Genomic DNA, 18091 nt, shown 5'->3' with positions numbered 1-18091 from the left:
ACAGTCACTGTTACTGGGGATACAGTCTCAGAGACAGTCACTGTTACTAGGATACAGTCTCAGATACAGTCACTGTTACTGGGGATACAGTCTCAGAGACAGTCAATGTTATTGCGGATACAGTCTCAGAGACAGTTACTATTACTGGTGGTGCAGTCTCAGAAACAGTCACTGTTAATAGGGGTACAATTTCTGATACAGTCACTGTTACTGGGGGTACAGTCTCAGAGACAGTCACTGTTACTGAGGGTACAGTCTCAGAGACAGTCACTGTTACTGAGGGTACAGTCTCAGAGACAGTCACTGTTACTGGGGATACAGTCTCAGAGACAGTCACTGTTACTGGTGGTGCAGTCTCAAAGACAATCACTGCTACTGGGATACAGTCTCAGACACAGTCACTGTTACAGGTGGTGCAGTCTCAAAGACAATCACTGTTACTGGGATATGGTCTCAGAGACAGTCACCGTTAGTGGGATACAGTCACAGAGACAGTCACTGCTACTGGGCTATACTCGCAGAAACAGTCACTGTTGCTTGGATGCAGTCTCAGAGACAGTCACTGTTATGGGGGTATAGTCTCAGAGACAGTCACCTTTACTGGGAGATACAGTCTTACAGACAATCACTGTTACTGGGGAGAAAGTCACTGTTACTGGGATACGGTTCAGAGACAGTCACTGTTACTGGGATACAGTCTCAAAGACAGTCACTGTTACTGTGGTACAGTCTCAGAGTCATTCACTGTTACTGGGTGAACAGTCTCAGAGACAGTCACCGTTACTGGGAGATACAGCTTCAGAGACAGTCACTGTTACTGGGGGTACAGTCTCAGAGACAGTCACTGTTAATGGTGGTACCCTTTCAAAGACAGTCACTGTTACTGGGATACAGTCTCAGATACAGTCACTGTTACTGGGATACTTTCTCACTGTAAAAGTTACTGGGATGCAGTCTCAGAGACAGTCACTGTTGCTGGCATTACAGTCTCTGAGACAATCACTGTTACTGGGGGGAAAGTCACTGTGACCGGGATATAACCTCAGAGACAGTCACTGTTACTGGGGGTACAGTCTCAGAGACAGTCACTGTTAATGGTGGTACAGTTTCAGAGACAGTCAATGTTACTGGGATACAGTCTCAAAGACAGTCACTGTTACTGGTAATACAGTCTCAGATACAGTCACTGTTACTGGGATACATTCTCAGATACAGTCACTGTTAGTGGGGTACAGTTTCAGAGACAGTCACTTTTACTGGGGGACACAGTCTCAAAAACCATAACTGTCACTGGGTGTACAGTCTCAGAGTGAGTCACTGTTACTGGGGGTACAGTCTCAGAGACAGTCACTGTTAGTGGGATACAGTCTCACAGACAGTCACTGTTACTGGGGATACAGTCTCAGAGACAGTCACTGTTACTAGGATACAGTCTCAGATACAGTCACTGTTACTGGGCGTACAGTCTCAGAGTCAGTCACTGGTCCTGGGGGTACAGTCTCAGAGACAGTCACTGTTACTGGGGATACAGTCTCAGAGACAGTCACTGTTACTAGGATACAGTCTCAGATACAGTCACTGTTACTGGGGATACAGTCTCAGAGACAGTCAATGTTATTGCGGATACAGTCTCAGAGACCGTTACTATTACTGGTGGTGCAGTCTCAGAAACAGTCACTGTTAATAGGGGTACAATTTCTGATACAGTCACTGTTACTGGGGGTACAGTCTCAGAGACAGTCACTGTTACTGAGGGTATAGTCTTAGAGACAGTCACTGTTACTGGGGGTACAGTCTCAGAGACAGTCACTGTTACTGAGGGTATAGTCTTAGAGACAGTCACTGTTACAGGGGTATAGTCTCAGAGACAGTCACTGTTGCTGGTGGTGCAGTCTCAGAGACAATCACTGTTACTGGGATACAGTCTCAGACACAGTCACTGTTACAGGTGGTGCAGTCTCAGAGACAGTCACTCTTACTGGGATATGGTCTCAGAGACAGTCACCTTTAGTGGGATACAGTCACAGAGACAGTCACTGTTACTGGGCTATACACGCAGAAACAGTCACTGTTGCTTGGATGCAGTCTCAGAGACAGTCACTGTTACAGGGGTATAGTCTCAGAGACAGTCACCTTTACTGGGAGATACAGTCTTACAGACAATCACTGTTACTGGGGAGAAAGTCACTGTTACTGGGATACGGTTCAGAGACAGTCACTGTTACTGTGGTACAGTCTCAGAGTCATTCACTGTTACTAGGTGAACAGTCTCAGAGACAGTCACCGTTACTGGGAGATACAGCTTCAGAGACAGTCACTGTTACTGGGGGTACAGTCTCAGAGACAGTCACTGTTAATGGTGGTACCCTTTCAAAGACAGTCACTGTTACTGGGATACAGTCTCAGAGACAATTAATGTTACAGGGATAAGTCTCAGAGACAGTCACTGTTACTGGGATACAGTCTCAGATACAGTCACTGTTACTGGGATACTTTCTCACTGTAAAAGTTACTGGGATGCAGTCTCAGAGACAGTCACTGTTGCTGGCGTTACAGTCTCTGAGACAATCACTGTTACTGGGGGGAAAGTCACTGTGACCTGGATATAACCTCAGAGACAGTCACTGTTACTGGGAGATACAGCTTCAGAGACAGTCACTGTTACTGGGGATACAGTCTCAGAGACAGTCACTGTTAATGGTGGTACAGTTTCAGAGACAGTCAATGTTACTGGGATACAGTCTCAAAGACAGTCACTGTTACTGGTAATACAGTCTCAGATACAGTCACTGTTACTGGGATACATTCTCAGATACAGTCACTGTTAGTGGGGTACAGTTTCAGAGACAGTCACTTTTACTGGGGGATACAGTCTCAAAAACCATAACTTTTACTGGGTGTAAAGTCTCAGAGTGAGTCACTGTTACTGGGGGTACAGTCTCAGAGACAGTCACTGTTAGTGGGATACAGTCTCACAGACAGTCACTGTTACTGGGGATACAGTCTCAGATACAGTCACTGTTACTGGGATACAGTCTCAGATACAGTCACTGTTACTGGGAAACAGTCTCAGATACAGTCACTGTTACTGGTAATACAGTCTCAGATACAGTCACTGTTACTGGGAAACAGTCTCAGATACAGTCACTGTTGCTGGCATTACAGTCTCCAAGACAATCACTGTTACTGGGGTGAAAGTCACTGTGACCGGGATACAATCTCAGAGACAGTCACTGTTACTGGGGGTACAGTCTCAGAGACAGTCAATGTTAATGGTGGTACAGTCTCAGAGACAATCAATGTTACTGGGATACAGTCTCAAAGACAGTCACTGTTACTGGTAATACAGTCTCAGATACAGTCACTGTTACTGGGCGTACAGTCTCAGAGTCAGTCACTGGTCCTGGGGGTACAGTCTCAGAGACAGTCACTGTTACTGGGGATACAGTCTCAGAGACAGTCACTGTTACTAGGATACAGTCTCAGATACAGTCACTGTTACTGGGGATACAGTCTCAGAGACAGTCAATGTTATTGCGGATACAGTCTCAGAGACAGTTACTATTACTGGTGGTGCAGTCTCAGAAACAGTCACTGTTAATAGGGGTACAATTTCTGATACAGTCACTGTTACTGGGGGTACAGTCTCAGAGACAGTCACTGTTACTGAGGGTATAGTCTTAGAGACAGTCACTGTTACTGGGGCTACAGTCTCAGAGACAGTCACTGTTGCTGGTGGTGCAGTCTCAGAGACAATCACTGTTACTGGGATACAGTCTCAGACACAGTCACTGTTACAGGTGGTGCAGTCTCAGAGACAGTCACTCTTACTGGGATATGGTCTCAGAGACAGTCACCTTTAGTGGGATACACTTGGGGTTGTTTTCATTGGAGAAAAGAAGGTTTAGGGGTGACTTGATAGAGGTGTACAAGATGATTAGGGGGTTAGATAGGGTTGACAGTGAGAACCTTCTTCTATGTTCTATGTTCTATGTTCTAACTAGCCATTTGGATACAGAACTGGCTCAAAACTCGAGGGTGGGTGGTGCAGGAGTTGCTTTTCAGACTGGGGGCCTGCGACCAGCGGTGTGCATTAAGGATTGGTGCTGGGCCCACTGCTTTTCATCACTTTTTAAAATGATTTGGAGGTGAATATAGAAGGTATATAGTATGTAAGTTTGGAGATGACACTAAAATTGGAGGTGTAGTGGACAGCGAAGAAGGTTACCTTGGTCAGATGGGCCAATGGGCTGAGGATTGGCAGATGGAGTTTAATTTAGATGCTGCATTTTGGAAAGGCAAATCAGGGTAGGATTTACACACTTAATGGTAAGGTCCTGAGGAGTGTTGCTGAACAAAGAGACCTTGGAGTGCAGGTTCATAGCTCCTTGAAAGTGGAGTCACAGGTAGATAGGATAGTGAAGAAGGCGTTTGGTATGCTTCCCTTTATTGGTCAGAGTATTGAGTACAGGAGTTGGGAGGTCATGTTGTGGCTGTACAGGACATTGGTTAGGCCACTTTCAGAATATTGTGTGCAATTCTGGTCTCCCTGCTACAGGAAGGATGTTGTGAAACTTGAAAGGGTTCAGAAAAGATTTACAAGGATGTTGGAGGGTTTGAGCTACAGGGAGAGGCCGAACAGGCTGGGGTTGTTTTCTCTGGAGCGTCGGAGGCTGAGGGGTGAGCTTATAGAGGTTTATAAAATCATGAGGGGCATGGATAGGGTAAATAGGCAAGGTCTTTTCCCTGGGGTGGGGGAGTCCAAAACTAGAGGGGCATAGGCTTAGGGCGAGAGGGGAAAGATTTAAAAGGATCCTAAGGGGCAACTTTTTTATGTAGAGGGTGGATGGGTATGGAATGAGCTGCCAGAGGAAGTGGTGGAGGGTGGTACAATGATAGCATTTTAAAGGATGGGTATATGAATAGGAAGAGTTTAGAGAGATATGGGCCAAGTGCTAGGTAATGGGACTAGATTAATTTAGAATACCTGTTTGGCATGGACAAGTTGGACCGAACGGTCTGTTTCCATACTTTCCATCTCTGTGACTCTGTCTTTATTAGTGGAGTATAGCGCTCGGACACTCACTGTGACTGGGATACAGTCTCTTGCTCACTTACTGTTGTCGGGTCATACAGCACGGAAACAGACCTTTCAGACCAACCAGTGCCGACCATAGTCCCAAACTAAACTAGTCCCACCTGCCTGTGCCTGCCCCATATCCCTCGAAACGTTTCTTATTCATGTACTTCTCCAAATGTCTTTTAAATGCTGTAACTCTACCCACATTCACCACTTTGTATGAAGGTTCATTCCACACACTAACCACTCTCTGTGTGAAAAAATTGCCCCTTGTGTCATTTTCACACCTTCAAAATATGCCCCGAGTCTTCAAATCCCCCAGCCTAGGGAAAAGACACCTGCCATTCACCTTATCTATCCCCCCCCCCCAATGATTTCATAAAGCTGTATAAGGTCACCTGTCAAACAGCTATGCTGCAGTAAAGGAAGTCCCAGACTAGCCAGCCTCTCCTTACCATTCAAACTCCTATGCCCAGCAGCATGCCAATAAATCTCTTCTGAACTCTTTTCAGCTTAATACCCTGCCTATAACAGTACCCCAGAAGAGGCCTCACCAACGTCCTGTACAACCTCAACATGATGTCCCAACTCCTGTACTCCAAGGTCTGAGCAACAAAGGCAAGTGTGCAAAGCACCTTCTTAGTGGGATATAGTCTCGAGTGCACTCAATATTACTGTTTCTGGGAACCGTTCTCTGGGACACTCAATGTTTCTGGAATAATCTGTGGGACTCTCGGTTACTGGAATACAGTAACTCACTGTTACTAGGAAACAGGTTCTTGAAGCGGAGGTTTGTTAGTCAGCACCATTCCGAGCATTAATTGCTTTGTTTATGCCGAGCAGGAGCCTCAAGGTGTGGCTTACTTATCTCATTGTCGAGAACCCGTTCAAACAATCTTGTCAACTTTCCCAGTCTCAGAGAGCTCACGGAGCTCCAGCTTGAAGAAACCTTTACATTCAGTTACATCTGCTCAAAGTCTGCATATACCCTTGACACCTGTCACCTTCAGATTAAGTACTTTCCAAAAGAATGGACGTACAGTTGTAAAGAATGGTCTGTTGCTGCTTTTCATCATTTGGAGGTGTGACAGCAAAGCAGGTTATCTCAGAGTACAACGGGATCTTGATCAGATGGGCCAATGGGCCGAGAAGTGGAGTTTAATTCAGATAAATGTGAGGTGCTGCATTTTGGAAAAACAAATCAGGGCAGGACTTTTACACTTAATGGTAAGGTCCTGGGGAGTGTTGCTGAACACTGTTGGAATATTGCGTGCAATTCTGGTCTCCTTCCTATCGGAAAGATGTTGTGAAACTTGAAAGGGTTCAGAAAAGATTTACAAGGATGTTGCCAGGGTTTTAGATTAGATTAGATTACTTACAGTGTGGAAACAGGCCCTTCGGCCCAACACGTCCACACCGACCCTCCGAAGAGTAATCAACCCAGACCCATTCCTCTACATTTACCCCTTCACCTAACACTACAGGCAATTTAGCATGGCCAATTCATCTAACCTGCACATCTTTGGACTGTGGGAGGAAACCGGAGCACCCGGAGGAAACCCACGCAGACACGGGGAGAATGTGCAAACTCCACACAGTCAGTTGCCTGGAGGGTTTAAGCTATAGGGAGAGGCTGGCTTTGTTGGGACTGTTTTCCCTGGAGCACCGGAGGCTGAGGGGTGACCTCATGGAGATTTATAAAATCATGAAGGGTATGGATAGGATAAATAGACAAGGTCTTTTTCATGGGATGGTACAATTGCAACATTGAAGAGGCATCTGGATGGGTATATGAATAGGAAGGGTTTGGAGGGATATGGGTCAGGTGCTGACTGGTGGGACTAGATTGGGTTGGGATATCTGGGACAGCAGGGATGGGTTGAACTGAAGGGTCTGTTTCCATGCTGTACATGTCTATGACTCTATGACTTAAGTGAACCCTCAGACAATGAGACAGAGGAAATAATAAACTTTGGGGATAAACCTATAAGTAATATCAAGATGGACAGTAAGAGCTTCTTTGAAAAGGAAGGGGGAAGTTAAAGTGAACCCTTAGAAAATGAAGCTGAGGAAATATTAGTGGGGAATGAGGAAATGTCAGAGGAGTTGAATAATTTCTCTGCATCGCTCTTCACAATTGAAGACACTAATAGGATTCTAAAACCACGACAAATAATCAACGGGCAAAAGGAAGCGAGGAAATAAAGACAATAACTGTCACTAGAGAAAAAGGATCTGTTGGGATGGATCGCAGGATGAAAAGAAGTAGTTACAAAGATAGTGGGTGCACTGGTCACAATCACCCAGGAATCCTTCGATTCTGGAAAAGTCTCTGAGGACTGGAAAACTGCCAATGTATTTAAAAAGGGAAGGCGACAAAGAAACTAGTAACTATATCCTAACATCCGTGACTGGGAAATCGTTAAGAGTCTACAATAAAGGATGTAATCACAGAGCATTTAGAAACACATATGACCAAGCAGAGTTAGCATAACTTAAGGAAATTATGCCTGACACATTTATTTGAAACCTTTGAAGAGGTAACAAGCAGGATAAAGGAGAAGTGATGGGTACATGACGTTTGAATTTTCAAACAGTGTTTGATAATGGAGCACACATTAGCCTAATTAATACGAGTCCATGCTGCTGGAGATAGTATATTAGCAGGAATGGAGAATTGGCTGACTGTGACTATGATACAGTCTCTGAGATATTCCCCGTATCCCAGTAACTGTGAGTGCCCCATAGAATGCACCCCAATGACTGTGTGCATTTGGAGGGCTGCGTCCCAGAAGCAGAGAGTGTTTGGAGACTGTATCTCAGGAACAGTGAGTGTTTATGTCATTGTACCGCAGTAACTGTGAGTGTCAGAGAGTGTACCCCACGAAAAGGGACTGTGTTCAAGGCTGTATCCCAATAACGGAAAGCATCCCAGAGACTGTATCCCAGGAACAGTGTGTGTGCATGATAATATATCTCAGTTACAGTGATTGTCTCCAATAATGTACCCCCCAGTAACAGTGACTGTCTCTGAGACTGTATCCCCAGTAACAGTGACTGTCTCTGAGACTGTATCCTCAGTAACAGTGACTGTCTTTGAGACTGTATCCCAGTAACAGTGACTGCCTCTGAGACTGTTTCCCCAGTAACAGTGACTGTCTCTGAGACTGTATCCCCAGTAACAATGACTGAGTCTGAGACTATACCCCCAGTAACAATGACTGTCTCTGAGACTGTATCCCAGTAACAGGTATTTTTCTGACACTGTATCCCTGGAACAGTGACTGTCTCTGAGACAGTATCCCAGTAACAGTGATTTTTCTGACACTGTATCCCTGGAACAGTGACTGTCTCTGAGACTGTATCCCTGTAATGGTGACTGTGTCTGTGACTGTATCCCAATAACAGTGACTGTCTCTGTGACTGTATCCCCCAGTAATAGTGACTGTCTCTGAAACTGTATTCCAGTAACAGTGAATGTCTCTGAGACTGTATCCCCAGTATCAGTAACTGGCTCTGAGACTATATCCCAGTAAAGGTGACTGACATGAGACTGTATTCCAGTAACAGTGACTGTCTCTGAGACTGTACCCCCAGTAACAGTGATTGTCTCTAAGACTGTATCTCCCAGTAAAGTTACTGTCTCTGAGACTGTATCCCAGTAACAGTGACTGTTCCTGAGAGGGTATTCCAGGAACAGTGCCAATCTCTGAGACTGTACCACCAGTAACGGTGACTGTCTCTGAGAATATATCACCCAGTACAAGTGAATGTCTCTGAGACTGTACCCTCAGTAACAGTGACTCACTCTGAGACTGTACCCACAGTAACAGTGAATTTCTCTGAGAGTGTATACCCAGTAATAGAACATAGAACATAGAACATTACAGCGCAGTACAGGCCCTTCGGCCCTCGATGTTGCGCCGATCAAAGCACACCTAACCTACACTAAGCCAATATCCTCCATATACCTATCCAATGCCCGCTTAAATACCCATAAAGAGGGAGAGTCCACTACTGCTACTGGCAGGGCATTCCATGAACTTACGACTCGCTGAGTGAAGAACCTACCCCTAACATCAGTCCTATATCTACCCCCCCTTAATTTAAAGCTATGCCCCCTTGTAATAGCTGACTCCATACGTGGAAAAAGGTTCTCACTGTCAACCCTATCTAACCCCCTAATCATCTTGTACACAAGATCTTGTTCTCCCTGTATACGATGTCATCCAACCTTGCTAAACAGCCTACCATGAGGAACCTTGTCGAATTCCTTACTGAAGCCCATATAGTAGTGAGGAGCCCGTCTCAAGTAACCACAGGTGTATGGAATCGGCATTGTACGAGCAGTAATGGGTTCCATCTCTGAGACCGTACCTTAGTAACACTGAGTGCCCAACAGACTAGCCCGGAAACAGAAAGTGTGTTCAAGATTGTCTTTCTAATGTATTTTCTAATCAGCCTGTTCAGGAAGATGAAATTACACACCCTCTGGAACAGGTGAGACTTGGACCCAGGCCTTCGAGATTTGAAGTAAATGCGGGAGACTGTAGGCTTTCTGCTGAGCACTGGCGGTTTGGACGGGATACTTGAGAAACAGTTAATGTGCTATTGATAAGCAGAGGTCCACAATGTTAATGACTGCCAGCAGATTGATCACAAAACAATGTTGAGCAATTTGAAAAGCCTGCTTCAAACCGAGGGACTTCAAACCGAGGGACTCTCAGTGTGTTTTAGATCATGTTACATGTAACATCATGGCAGAGGTGGCTGTACAGGATTGGCAGTAAATAGACCATTCTTAGCAAAATGGCCACTCTTCAGTTTGACATGCAGCACGATGTCATGAGCTACTCAGGGGTTAGTACAGCTGCCTCACAGTGCCGTTTGGGTCCAATTCCAGCCTTGGGACGACCGGCTGTGCGGAGTTTGCGGACCCCCATGTCTGCGTGGGTTAGCCTTCAGGTGCTCTCGGGTTTCCTCCCATAGTCGAGAGATGTGCAGGTTAGGATGGATTGGCCATGCTAAATTGTCCCATAGTGCCCAGGGATGTGCAGGTTAGGGTGGATTGGCCATGCTAAATTGTCCCATAGTGTTCAGGGATGTGCAGGTTAGGGTGGATTGGCCATGCTAAATTGTCCCATAGTGTCCAGGGATGTGCAGGTTAGGGTGGATTGGCCATGCTAAATTGTCCCATAGTGCCCCAGGGATGTGTAGGTTAGGGTGGATTGGCCATGCTAAATTGTCCCATAGTGTCCAGGGATGTGCAGGTTAGGGTGGATTGGCCATGCTAAATTGTCCCATAGTGTCCAGGGATGTGCAGGTTAGGGTGGATTGGCCATGCTAAATTGTCCCATAGTGCCCAGGGATGTACAGGTTAGGGTGGATTGGCCATGCTAAATTGTCCCATAGTGCCCCAGGGATGTGCAGGTTAGGGTGGATTGGCCATGCTAAATTGTCCCATAGTGCCCAGGGATGTGCAGGTTAGGGTGGATAGGCCATGCTAAATTGTCCCATAGTGTCCAGGGATGTGTAGTTTAGGGTGGATTGGCCATGCTAAATTGTCCCATAGTGTCCAGGGATGTGCAGGTTAGGGTGGATTGGCCATGCTAAATTGTCCCATAGTGCCCAGGGATGTGCAGGTTAGGGTGGATTGGCCATGCTAAATTGTCTCATAGTGTCCATGGATGTGCAGGTTAGGGTGGATTGGCCATGCTAAATTGTCCCATAGTGCCCAGGGATGTGCAGGTTAGGGTGGATGGGCCATGCTAAATTGTCCCATAGTGTCCAGGGATGTGTAGTTTAGGGTGGATTGGCCATGCTAAATTGTCCCATAGTGTCCATGGATGTGCAGGTTAGGGTGGATTGGCCATGCTAAATTGTCCCATAGTGCCCAGGGATGTACAGGTTAGGGTGGATGGGCCATGCTAAATTGTCCCATCGTGCCCAGGGATGTGCAGGTTAGGGTGGATTGGCCATGCTAAATTGTCCCATAGTGCCCAGGGATGTGCAGGTTAGGGTGGATGGGCCATGCTAAATTGTCCCATAGTGTCCAGGGATGTGCAGATTAGGGTGGATTGGCCATGCTAAATTGTCCCATAGTGCCCAGGGATGTGCAGGTTAGGGTGAATTGGCCATGGGAAAGAGTGTGCTTGGGATGCTCTTCAGAGGGTCAGTGAGGGACTTGATGGGCTACATGACCTGCTTCCACACTGTAGGGATTCTCCTCATTTGGAAAGGAATCAACTTGAAGGCAAAGGGAAACCAACAATATGTGCAGAGTTTGAACAGGTTTATCTAAATGTCAAGGTTTCTTCGAGCTGTAATCTCACAAATTGGCTGAGACTGGGAAAGTTGACAACACTGTTTGAACTTGTTCTCGACAATGAGATAAGTAAGCCACACCTTGAGGCTCCTGCTTGGCATAAACAAAGCAATTAATGCTCCGAATAGTGCTGACAAACTTTCACTTCAAGAACCTGTATCCTAGTGAGTGAGTCAGAATCGATATTCCAGTAACAGAGTTTCCCAGAGGATGGATTCCAGAAACAATGAGTGTCTGGAGACTGTCTCCCAGAAAGAATGTCCATAGCCTATAACCCAGTGACTGCAGGTGCCTTTGACACTGCACCCTAGCAAGTGAATGTCTGACACTGTACCCCAGTAACAGTGAGTGCCAAAGATAACACGAGATGTCCAGAAGACTCTCCTGGTGACAATGAGTGTGTTAGAGACTAATAGTGAGGGTCTCAGGGCTTATTCCAGTAACCAGAGATGTATAGAATCTGTGTCGCAGTAACAGATACTGTCCTAGAAGCTGTACCTAGTAACAGGGAGGGTCCCAAAGACTGTTTCCCAGGAACAGAGAGTGCCAAAGATACTGTATCCCAGTGACAATGGGTGGCTTGGAGACTTGTTCTGCAGTAACAAGTGTTCCCTAGACTTAATGCCGGAAAAAATGAGATATCCCATCAACTCTATCAGAACAGCAATAAGCATGTTCGAGACTGTCTCCCAGTTTCAGTTGAGTGTTCAGTGACCGTAACCCAGTAACAAGGAGCATGCTTGAGACTGTACCCCATTAACCCACAGCAAATGCAAGACTGTACGCTCTGCTGAATATAATTTTGAGGAGCCGGTGGTGGACTGGAGAGGAACCAGCAGTGCTTCGAAAGCTAGTGCTTCCAAATAAACCTGTTGGACTATAACCTGGTGTTGTGTGATTTTTAACTCTGCTAAATATAGACTGTTTTCACTGGAAATTTGATCAGTTCTTTTTTATGGGCCACTGATTATCAGAGGTATATAATATTAATGATTTCCTGTGGATTAATCATAAAACCTTGTCAAATGATTTGATTTCATTACACGTGTTTAAGGAGTATACATGTGGGACTGACTGTAATACATCATTGTTTACAAAGCTGCTGCCAGTAATTAATTGAGAAAGTCATTAACTTGAAAGTAAAGGGAAGTGCAGAAGGTGTTCAGACTTTGAACAGGTTCATGAGAAAATCAGGTCATTGTACAGTTTAGATTGTTGTGAAATATCTAAGACTGAGAGAGTTGATAACACGATGTTAAACTCGTTCTGTACAGTGAGACAAAACAAGGCATAAACAAGGCAATCGCTGTTTGGAATGGTACTGAGTGACTCATCGTCATGTTTATGCTGGCTTCGGAGACTGTGATGCTTGCATAAATACATGCAGGGGCACAATTTGCAGGGCTGTGGAGCAACAGCAGCAGTGAGGCAGAGTTTGGGACATGATCCCTGAGAGAGTGCAGTGCAGTGCAGAAAGTGGTCATTTGGTCCTCTGTGTTGGTACAGAGCTCTCCCATCAGTCCCAGCACCCTGCTCCTTCCCCCATAGCCCCTGGCAATTTCTCCCCAATTGCAGAATTTGCATTGGCAGAATTGTATTTGCAGATACATTCTATTTTGTCCACAAAGCACACAACTTGCAGGCAGTCAATCCATGTAAGATTTTATAAATTCCTACTTTGGAAACAGAACCAGTCTGACTCAAGATTGAGATACAGACAGACTCTAACCTCACGCATTTAATGCATTGTCTGAGCTGAGATGTCGCCTTTTTTTTAAAATAAAACCTTAAGTTATCTTGAAAATGTAATCTGAAAGAAGTACATATTAATGAACCCATTCTAAAAGATGAAAGACTTGAACAGCAATCTAGGTTTGTTCAATACATTTGCATGCATGACATTGTGATCTTTTGCTATAAATGCTGTGTTTTATGACCCTGTTCCACAGCTACCTGACGAAGGAACATCACTCCAAAAGCTAATGCTTCCAAACAAACCTGTTGGGCGATAACCTGGTGTTGTGTGATTTTTAACTTTTGAGATGGAAACTCCAAAGACTCTCAAATGCTGAGGAAATAAAAAGTTTTATCATCCCTGTTTTAAATGGATGCCCATTTATTTTTGAACTATGACCCTAAGTTCTCAATTCTCCGATGAGAGGGAACATCCTTTCCACATCCACTTCCCCTCGGGATCTTCTATGTTTCATTTAAGTCACCCCTGACGTTTCTAAATTCCTGAGGATACAGGCCTAGCCTGTCTCACCTTTTCACATTAGGCAACCCACTCATTCTAGCTATTTAGACATCTCTATTAGTTTACGAGCTACACATGGAGGTGAAGAGAGTTGCTGAGAATACAGTTTTGTCTTGCGTCCATTTTGATGTTAGCTACCAATTTGGAAATCGCCCCCCCCCCTCCAGAACTATCAACACAACACTGGATGGTGAAGGCCGAAGCTGATGTATGTCCAGCTCCAACTTCTTCACTCCACTTGACCACTGAGTGGTCTTCCAACATTACCCAAAATGATCCCTAATTGATCCATTTATTTATTTGGTTTGATCGAGCAGTGATTCTAAGTTTAAAAAAAAGTGGGATCGACAGGTGATGGAGCAGAGTGTTTTTCTTTATCTTTTCATGGAAAGTGAAGCATTGGTTGCTCAGCGCTTATGTCTCTCAAACTGAGTTGCTCGCTTGGCCATTTCAGAGGGCAGAGTCCAGTGTGAGTCTGGAGCCCCACGTAAGTCCAGACCAGGTAAGGATACTGAATAGGCATCCCAAAAGGACATTAGTGAACCCCAAAGAGACCTTGGAGTGCAGGTTCATTGTTCCTTGAAAGTGGAGTCCCAGGTAGATAGGATAGTGAAGGAATATATACTTTGTTGATCAGAGTATCGAATATAGAAGTTGGGAGGTTATGCTGCAGCTATACAGGACATTGGTTAGACCACTTTTGGAATGCTGTGTGAAATTTCCCATAGAATTTCCTATGGGAAAGAATGCTATGAAACTTGGAAGGGTTCAGAAAAGGATATTGTCAGGGTTGGAGGATTTGAGCGATAGCGAGAGGCTGAATAGGGTGAGGCTGTTTTCCCTGGAGCGTCAGAGGCCAAGGGGTGACCTTATAGAGGTTTATAAAATCATGAACAGGCATGTATAGCATAAATAGACAAGGTCTTTTTCCTGGGGTGGGGGAGTGCAGAACTAGAGGCCATAGGTTTAGGGTAAGAGGGGAAAGATATAAAAGGGACCTAAGGGGCAACTTTTCTTCACACAGAGGGTGGTACGTGTATGGAATGAGCTGCCAGAGGAAGTGGTGGAGGCTGGTACAATGACAACATTTTAAAGGCATTTGGATGGGTTTATGAATAGGAAAGGTTCAGAGGGATTTGGGCCAAGTGCTGGCAAATGGGACTGGATTAGGTTAGGATATCTAATCAGCGAATTGGACCGAAGGGTCTGATTCCGCGCTGTACGTCTCTATGACTGTGAACCCAATGGACTTTTATGGTCATCATCACAAAGACAAGCTTTCAATTTCATATTTCGTTCGCTAAATATAAGTTCCACCAACTGTGGTAGTGGGGGATTTGCCTGGGACTCTGGATTACTGGTCCAGTGACATTACAACTACACCCTCCCTTTAGGATTCAACAATCACACACAAATTGCACTGAAGTGACTGTAGCTACAGGAAGTACGAGCACAGTGAAACTACAGGAAGCGCTGTAAATCCAGTTTCTGCCACAGCAAGATACAAATGTACATTTCTGAAATCTGGTCATGTTGTACAACTTGAAAACATGGGCAGAGTATCCACGTCGTTACAAACGCCCTTCAGAGAGTGACCCCTGCCTGGTCTGGTATGTACTGGACCCGTATAATTGACAAATACTTTGATTAGCTGTTGTATAAAAAGCACGAAAATAGATAAGGGAAATGAGCTACCAGTAAGTGGGGCTACAGGCAATTCAGAAGCTGTCCGGAGAGATTAGGGATATAACACCTCTTCACCAGGATTCTGAGAGAAAAGCAAAATTCACAAATCCATCTCACGCTCCACAGATACTGCCAATCCTGCTTGAGTTTCTCCAACATTATCTCGTTATTTCACCAGTCTGATGTAGGCAACATAGAGCTGAGGCTGACAAACCACAGGGTTTTTATAAGAAGCACAAATCTTCAGGGCAAAATGACTTGAAAGGTTTAACTGTGTTGCCTGCCAGTCTTTGTAGGCATTGAGGAAGTGAAGATGGGATTTCAAGTTGATTTCACAAGAGGGTAGGACAGGTTTCTGCAGTCAGCAAGGTTGTGCATTCACCAACAGGCCAAGGGGCTAACCCAGAATCTGTCAATCTGTCCACTGCATCCTCAGTCTCCACTTTCCGCCCATCCTATCCTGCCTACCCGTCACCCTCTCTCCTCTCCCCGTCTCTTCTGTACAATCACATTCTCCAGATTAAATAACCCATCACATCTCTCGCCCCTGCATCCCTCTCCATCAATCTCTTCTGTCCCTTCATGGTGAACACCTCTGTCTACCCTCTCCTCACCTCATCTCTACCCCCCCCCCCCCAACCAACACCACTTCCCCAATTTCTCCCCCTCTTTCTCCTTCTACCCGGTCCCTTTCTCCACTCCCTCCTTTCTCAAAATTCTGTTGCTCACTCTGCCCAATCCCTTCTCCCTCTGTCCCCCTCTCCCTCCCTTCCCATCCCCTCTCTCTCACCACCACACACACCCTCTCTCTCTCCCTCCTCCCCCCACCCTCCCCAATCCACTCCCACACTCCAGCCTTCCCTCTCTCTCCTTCCCCCCACACTTCCTTTACCCCTCCGCTCCCCTTCCCCACCCCCCCTACCCTCCCCCCCCCCCCACCCTCCCCTCCCCCCACGCCCTCCTCCCCTCCCCCCTTCCCCCCCCCCCATCCCTCGACCCCGGCCCCCCTACTCCCTCCCCCCCCACCCTCTCTCCCCCTCCCCCCCCCACCCCTCTCTCCCCTCCCCCCCCACCCTCTCTCCCCTTCCCCCCCCCACCCCTCTCCTCCCCTCCCCCCCACCCTCTCTCCCCTCCCCCCCACTCCACCTCTCCCCTTTCCCCCCACCCTCTCTCCCTTTCCCCCCCACCCCTCTCTCCCCTTCCCCCCCCCCCACCCACTCCCCTCCCTCCCCCCCTCTCCCACCCCACTCTCCCCACCCACCCCTCCCTCTCTCCCCTCCCCCCCCTCCTCTCCCCCTTCCCCCCCCCCCTCCCTCCCTCTCTCCCCCTTCCCCCCCCCACCCACCCCCTCCCTCTCTCCCCTTCCCCCCCCACCCCCCCACCCTCCCCTCCCTTCCCCCCCCCACCCACCCCACCTCCCCTTCCCCCCCCACCACACCCCCACCCACCTCCCCTTCCCCCCCCCCCCACCCACCCACCCTCCCCCTCCCCCCCCCACCCTCCCCCTCCCCTCCCCTTCCCCCCACCTCTCCCTCCTCCCTCTCTCCCCCCTCTCCCCCCAACTCTCCCCTCCCCTCCTCTCCTCCCCTCCCCCTCCCCCCCACACCCTCCCTCCCCTCCCTCTCTCTCCCCTTCCCCCCACCCACCCTCCCTCTCCCCTTCCCCCCACCCACCCTCCCTCCCTGCCCCCCCCACCCCCTCTCTCTCCTTGACCCTTCTCTCCCCTTGCCCCACTCCACCCTCTCTCCCCTGTCCCCACCCCCTCTCTCCCCTTCCCCCCCCACCCACCCTCCCTCCCTTGCCCCCCCACCCCCTCTCTCTCCTTGACCCCTTCTCTCCCCTTGCCCACTCCACCCCTCTCTCCCCTTGTCCCCCACCCTCTCTCCCCTTGCCCCCCCCCACCCTCTCCCCCCTTGCCCCCCGCACCCCTCTCTCTCCTTGTCCCCTTCTCTCCCCCTTGCCCCCCCCACCCTCTCTCCCCCCCCCCACCCACTCTCCCCTTTCCCCCCCCACCCCTCTCTCCCCCTTCTCCCCCCCACCCTCTCTCCCCCTTTCCCCCCCCCACCCTATCTCCCCTTTCCCCCCCTCTCTCCTTCTCCCCTTGCCTCCCTCTCACACCTTGCCCCCCCTAACCCTCTCCCCCCCTTGCCCCAACCACCCTCTCTCACCTTGCCCCCACCCTCTCCCCCCTTGCCCCCCCCACCCCTCTCTCTCCTTGACCCCTTCCTCTCCCCCCTTGCCCACTCCACCCTCTCTCCCCTTGCCCCCTCACCCCTCTCTCCCCTTCCCCCCCAACCTCTCTCCCCTTCCCCCCCCACCCTCTCTCCCCTTCCCCCCCCCCCCTCTCTCCCCTCTCCCCCCCCCCTCTCTCCCCTTCCCGCCCCCCCTCCCTCTCTCCCCTTCCCCCCCCCCCCCCTCTCTCCCCTTCCCCCCCCCCCACTCCTCCCTTCCCCCCCCCCTCTCCCCCCTCCCCCCCACCCCTCTCTCCCCTTCCCCCCCCCACCCTCTCTCCCCTTCCCCCCCCCCACCCTCTCTCCCCTTCCCCCCCCCACCCTCTCTCCCCCTTCCCCCCCCCCACCCTCTCTCCCTTCCCCCCCCCACCCTCTCTCCCCCTTTCCCCCCCCACCCCCTCTCTCCCCTTCCCCCCCCCACCCCTCCTCTCCCCCCTTTCCCCCCCCCACCCTCTCTCCCCTTCCCCCCCCCCACCCTCTCTCCCCCTTTCCCCCCCCGCCCTCTCTCCCTT

This window comes from Chiloscyllium punctatum, chromosome 28 (assembly GCF_047496795.1).
Source record: "Chiloscyllium punctatum isolate Juve2018m chromosome 28, sChiPun1.3, whole genome shotgun sequence".
NCBI classification, from domain to species: domain Eukaryota; kingdom Metazoa; phylum Chordata; class Chondrichthyes; order Orectolobiformes; family Hemiscylliidae; genus Chiloscyllium; species Chiloscyllium punctatum.
The sequence above is the reverse complement of the archived record's forward strand: the minus strand, read 5'-3'. Positions refer to the sequence as shown.